Below are 6,150 nucleotides of genomic sequence, written 5' to 3'. Positions count from 1 at the left end.
CGTGTGTGTGTGTGGCAAAGCATGTGGTCTTTGCTTTCAGGGAGAACATGATTTAGTGCTACAGTTGCAGAGCAACAGTGATGATGGATTGCAGTTAGACACAGACATATCCCCGGTGGTGTAGTGGTAAATTTTGAAGTGCAGGCATTCATCGTGACAGTCCTCATAGACACTCTCCCAAGGAGAGTCCAAAAATTCAGGCAGTTGTGTTGAGCCATATTAACAAACCCGTTTGAGCTGTTTTACCTCCACTGGGTGCATTGTAAAGCGAATGGGTCTTCATTGCCCATTCAAGGCCAAGCCACCCCCAAACGCTTTGCCTGACAACAAGGAACAACATATCGTGGTTGGGAAAATTCATCCCTTTCCCCAGACACTGTGAGGATTGCAGCTCAGCTCAGAGCAGGGAAGCTGGAGGAGGTCGGCAGATGATGTCAACATCCCCGCTAATAAAAAAATGCCAGTGCTGTGTCCCTGTGAGCTCCGGCTACACCACTGCATGCCCCTGCCCCAATCTGGTGCCCCCAGATGTGTTTGACTGCACATCTGGAGGCTGGGAATGATGGGCGTTGCAGTCCAACACATCTGGAGGGCATGAGATTGGGGAAGGCTGCACTGCAGGGCCTAGGGTCTCCTTACCTCTGTAACAGATGGTTTTTGTGCCTTTGGGAAGAGTTAATGGGAGTTAATTGGGAGTTCATGTGAGTGTGCCCATTCTGACCAGGTGTGCATTTAAGTGAAAGCCCAGAGGCAGAAGGGAGAGTGGGGAGGAGAACTCATTTAGCCAGCTCCCCTGAGTTATTGTTCAACAAGTTTGTTAAAAGAAGAAGATTCATGGACAGAGGGGGTGGCTTTGATAAGGAGTTTGAGACCGGTATCGTAAATTTGCCTGTTTTCAGGAGAAGAAGGATCGCTGGGCTGTTTCAGCTGAGACAAGAAGCTGAGCATAACTGGAAGCTGAGAGAAGGTTCCCTTCACGGCGTGAGGACTCAGCCTCTGCAAACTGCGGCCTGGGAGCTACTACAGGGTTGGAGTCTGAAGGCTTGCCTGTTTTCCCCCAGAGCCTAGACAGAGAGTGACTGACTCTGACTCTCTCTCTCTCTCTCTCTCTCTCTCTCTCTCTCCTGGTACCCTGTGGGATTGCTATGAGACTCTGGGTTTGTAATGTTGGGATTAATCTGCCTAGAGACAAGAGGATCTGGGCTATACCTCATAGTTACATTTTGCTCTCCTGTTAAGGGCTTATGGGGAGGGGCTTCGATGTTTGTTGGGAATGCAGTGTTTGTCTAGAATGTATTAATAAATCCTTTGTTAACTGATTTGCCTTTGTCTGGGTGTGTGAGCGAGATTGACTGCCTGGGGGGGTAAATGCTTAGACCCGAGTTACATCTCTACTCTGCGTCATGGGATTTGAGTATAGGCAGAGCAAAACATCTGCATCCGAGTGACAGAATGAGTGCAGTGCACACAAGTGCATGCCACCCACCCACAGAGGCACGCACATGGGTGTGTATGGAGACACATACATATTTGTGGTTGTGATCAGTGGCACATCACTTTCATTATCACAACTGCAGTAGGAACTGAATAGCCAGAGCATCCCCCCACCTTCTGCCTGTGATCGCTGTGTAATGCGGTCTGCATCACATGCAGATGGCATTTCCATGCACAGGAGGTGGGGCGAGATGTACACTCTGTGAGTGCGCGTTTTAATAAAGGCTGAGGTATTCAGGGTTGCTGGCTGGACTGTATCCATCTGAAGATGAAGGACACTAAGAAGAGCGTGCAGGGGACTAGAAGCTGGCCAACGGTGATGGCCAGCTTCCGGACTTGCAGACTGAGCAGGCAGGCACACACTCAGGTCGCCTGGTCACGGTCTTCCCCTACCCTGGTGATATGTATTTCTATTTTAATTACAGTAATCATTTTCGAATTTGCGTCTATCCTTACAAATCAGCATATGCAAATTTGTCCTTTGTGGGGGCGATGCTTGAGTGGCCCCCCTACACAGGCTCAGTGGCTGGGGGTTGCTAAGGGCAGGGTGCAGGACTAGTCCACTCACAATAGTATCTCAGAGCATACCACTTTGCTCTAACCAGAAATATGTGAACGGCTGCCATTCACAAACTGGCATAGCGGTTAGAGCAATGTTCCGCAGCCTGATGTCCTCCAGATATTTTACACTACAACTCCCAGTATCCCCCAGCCAGCATGGCTGGCTGGGGAATGCTGGGAGTTGTAGTCCAGGACATGTGGTGGGCCCTGGGCGGAGAAGGCTGGTTTAGCATGTCAGGCTATGGAAGCAACGTTAGTAAACTGTGGGTGGGAATAGGACTCCATGACTCACAATAAAAACCATGCAATAAAAACCAGCAAAAGGGCAAGGCCATAAATATTAAATATACTTCAAGATGATCCCAATTAGATGCTAATTAGAATGGGAACAAAATTTACCCTTATTAAAGATTGATGGCTGGCAGGAGTGTACTCAGCAGATTAGATTAGTTATGCAAAATAAACTGCAATGTGGAGATTTCGAAGAACTAATTATAAAATAATGGCTATAGCTGATGGGCATAACCCACCCGTTCTTTTCCCCACATGTTCTGCTCCCATTCCTTTCTCTGGGGCTCCAGCTTCCCAAAAGGTTTTGCCCAACAGGTTGATAGTGTTAAACATTTGACTCTCCTCAGCTCTAAGCCGCCTGCGTGGCAGCCGTATGGGCTAGGAGGAAAGTTCTTTACAGAATACAGATGTGACTTGCAGGATTGCATGTACTGTGCCCATATTCAGCAGATGCAAATCTAATTAGGCCTAATTACACTTTCCAAAAAGAATGCTAATTTGAGATGCAGCGTGCAAGAGTTTCAAAATGTATTTTTGCATGACATTATTCATCTGTATAATCTTAAACAATGCAGTGATTACTGTATGTTTCCAAAGCACCCCTTTTATTTACTAAAAACACCCAAAGAATTAACAAAAACAAACACACACACTACCACCCCGCCACAATCCATACATCAGAACATAAGAAGAGCCCTGCTGGATCAGACCAAGGGTCCACCTAGTCCAGCATTCTGTTCACACAGTGGCCAACCAGCTGCCCAGGGGAAACCCACAAGCAGGACATCAGCACAATTATAGCACCCTCCTGGTCATGTTTTCTGTCAAATGGCGTACATAGGCATACCACCTTTGATATTAGAGGTTGCATAAACCTATCAGGACTAGGAGCCATTGATAGCCTTTAGGGGTGTACAAAACCCCACTTGCCTGGCTCTGCTGAGGTCCGCAGGTGGGGGGAGGCAATCTGTTCCTCCCCCCGGAATCCTCGACGGGGGGCAAGCGATCCGTTCCTCCCCCTGCGGAATCCTGTCCAGCCGGCTCTCCGCGGCCAGTCCGCGGAGCTGCTGGCTGGGCCAACCCGCAGCAGGGCCTCCACCCGCTGCCGGGCTGCTGTGGACACAAATGGCGTCCTGCATAGGGGACGCCATTTGCATCCCTACGCTAGCCCGTGATAGGCTACGAAAATATTTATGTAGTCCCTGCTTTAGCCCTGATAGGCTACGTAAATATATATGTAGCTTATCATGGGCTAGCGTAGGGACGCAAATGGCGGCCGCTACGATGGCCGCCATGTGCGGCCACAGAAGCCCAGCAGCGGCCAGAGCTGCTGCTTCATTCGCCGCCGCCACCACCGCATCCACCACCACATCCGCCACCAGGTAGGTCCGTCCTGGGGGGATTCCGTGGGGTGGCGGGGGGGAGGGAGGGAGGCCGTTCCACCACGGACTCTGGGGGGCTGGATTCTAAAGAATTCTAAGGAATTCTCTGCCATCCCTAATAGCCTTCTCCTTCAAGAAGTTGTTGAATCCCCTAAGGGCGCAATCCTATGGCCGCTAGATGGTGTCTAGACAGCCATAGGATTTTTCAGTTTCCAGAGACCTGACTCCCTGCCCCTGCTGCCTCGTAGGCAGCACAGTTTGTCCCCAGCTCCATGCTCATAAGATCAGTGTGGAGCGGGTGAAAGGGGCGTTCTCAGGGGCGGGGAGGAGAGGAGACCACAGAAGTGCTGTTATGACACTTCCTATGTGCCACCCAGCCCCCAGCCCCGCTCCAACACATCCCGGCTAGACAGCCAAAATCGGCCTTCTAGCGGCAAATGTGGGGCGGCTGGAGCATGGAGGAGAGGATCCCCTCTGTGCTCCGCCCACCCTGCATTGGATAGTCGGCTGCCTCCGAGTTTGGAGGTGGCCGACTCTCCCCATAGGGTTGTGCCCTGAGGCCCCTTTTAAAGCCATCCAAATGGGTGGCCATTGCCACATCTCTAACAAGCTCTGACCATCTCGATGTATCAAGGAGAGTCCCAATTTCTTGCTGCTTGTCCCTGGCAGGGTTGACCCAAGGTATTCTGCTTCCTGAGGCACAGCAGCAAATGGCGTCCCCACTCCCACATCAAGGTATATAGCAGCCAAGACAGACACGTTATTTTGGCACCTGAGGGAGAAATACCACAAACACTTCTCATACTTGACAGTAAAAAAACACCCGCCCCACCCCATGATAAATTCCATAACGAACAAAAAAGGCAGGTTGTGCCCATCCGTTGGTGGCAATTTGCTTCCACAATCCGCACACTTACAGAACGGAGCCTGAAGGGCCAAAGGATGTTTAGGAAAGAGGCCGTGCCAAGTGGCAACATGCGCGTGAAAAGAAAATGCAAAACAGAAAGTATGAAATTAAACAAAAACAAAAGAAGTAGATAAAATAAGAGAAGAGACCCTCGGCTCAATCACTGCAGTGAAAGATGATTTGGCAGAAAAACCGCTCCGTGCTGCTGCTGCTGCTGCGGCAGTGAAAGAGAAACTGAAGGGAAAGGCGGGAGTTCCGCCCTTAGGGCATGCACAGGAGGGGGCCGGGTGAGCTTCCTGCCTCTGGAAAGTTCCGTGGGAGGCTCTGACAAGTGCAGAGCCCATATGTGTGCTGCACAAAGAACTGTTTGCTGCCCTTTTATGATGCCCACAGTCTGCTACCTGAGGTGGCTACCTCACTCTGTCTCATGTTAGGGCTGGCCTCACCAACACTATTTGATCCCTATTTTGCTTTTCAAGATTTTTTCCCCAAATCCTCACATTGCTAAAGCTGCCATTCTTCAGCTTTCATTTCAACCCTCTCTCCCAGATGTCTAGAACAGCCTTCCTCAACCAGGGTGTCTTCCAGATGTTCTCGGCTACAACTCCTATCATCTCTGACCATTGGTGATGTTGGCTAGGACTGATGGGACTTCTACTCCAAAACAGCTGGAGGGCACCTAATTGGAGAAGGTGGGTCTAGAAGCTCAAGGTGGACGGAACATGGCTCTTGAATGCAAATACAGGTGCATGGAACAGTAAAGGACCATGTTGTGGACTGTCTGCCCTTTTACTGTACATGCTGTAGCTGGAGAGGTTCATCTTGAATGGGTAGAAATTTAGCATGTTGGTAGGGCAATTCAGTTTTTCTACAATATCGGTAACCTAAAAAAATCTCCTTCGTATTTAAATTGATGAAGGAGCCATCGGTAATTGTGTGCATCCAGCAATAATTGTTGTGAGAATAGTGGGGTGTCACAAGCAGCGATGCCACTGAATTTCATAACTAGTCAGCTCAATGGTTGGAACACGCCTGTTCATAATGCTCACCTTTGTAGGGAGCCTGGATCGATGTACTATGAATTTGCTGTTAAGTTTGGAATTGGTTGTGAGATTTGGAGCATGCACAGTAAAGTAGCACACAGATTCCCCTCTCCAACTTTTCTGTTGTCCTACCAGCTAGACACCCCCCAAACTTACTTGAAGCAGTCTCCTTAGCTGCTTCTCACTCCGCAAAGAAGAGGACTTTGTGGGGTCCATCTTCATACCGACGACAGGCGAAAAAACATCTTATGACATCATCATGCAGGCAGGGCGCATGAAAAAAAAAATCAGAAAGGGGGCCTGACCAGATGTAGTGATGCTGCGTTGTGCCGCACAACGCAATTCCAAACGACAGCTCCCAAGATATTGCGCATGTGCAAAAACTCATATACATGGAGCAAGCGTTTGTATTAAAGGAGAACTCTTGTCCGAGCTCACATGGATGAATTTGTTACTTTCCGAGTAAATAATG

The sequence above is a fragment of the Heloderma suspectum genome, chromosome 1 (assembly GCF_057233095.1).
Source record: "Heloderma suspectum isolate Gila_16-S chromosome 1, 16-S_ref, whole genome shotgun sequence".
NCBI lineage: Eukaryota > Metazoa > Chordata > Lepidosauria > Squamata > Helodermatidae > Heloderma > Heloderma suspectum.
The sequence above is the reverse complement of the archived record's forward strand: the minus strand, read 5'-3'. Positions refer to the sequence as shown.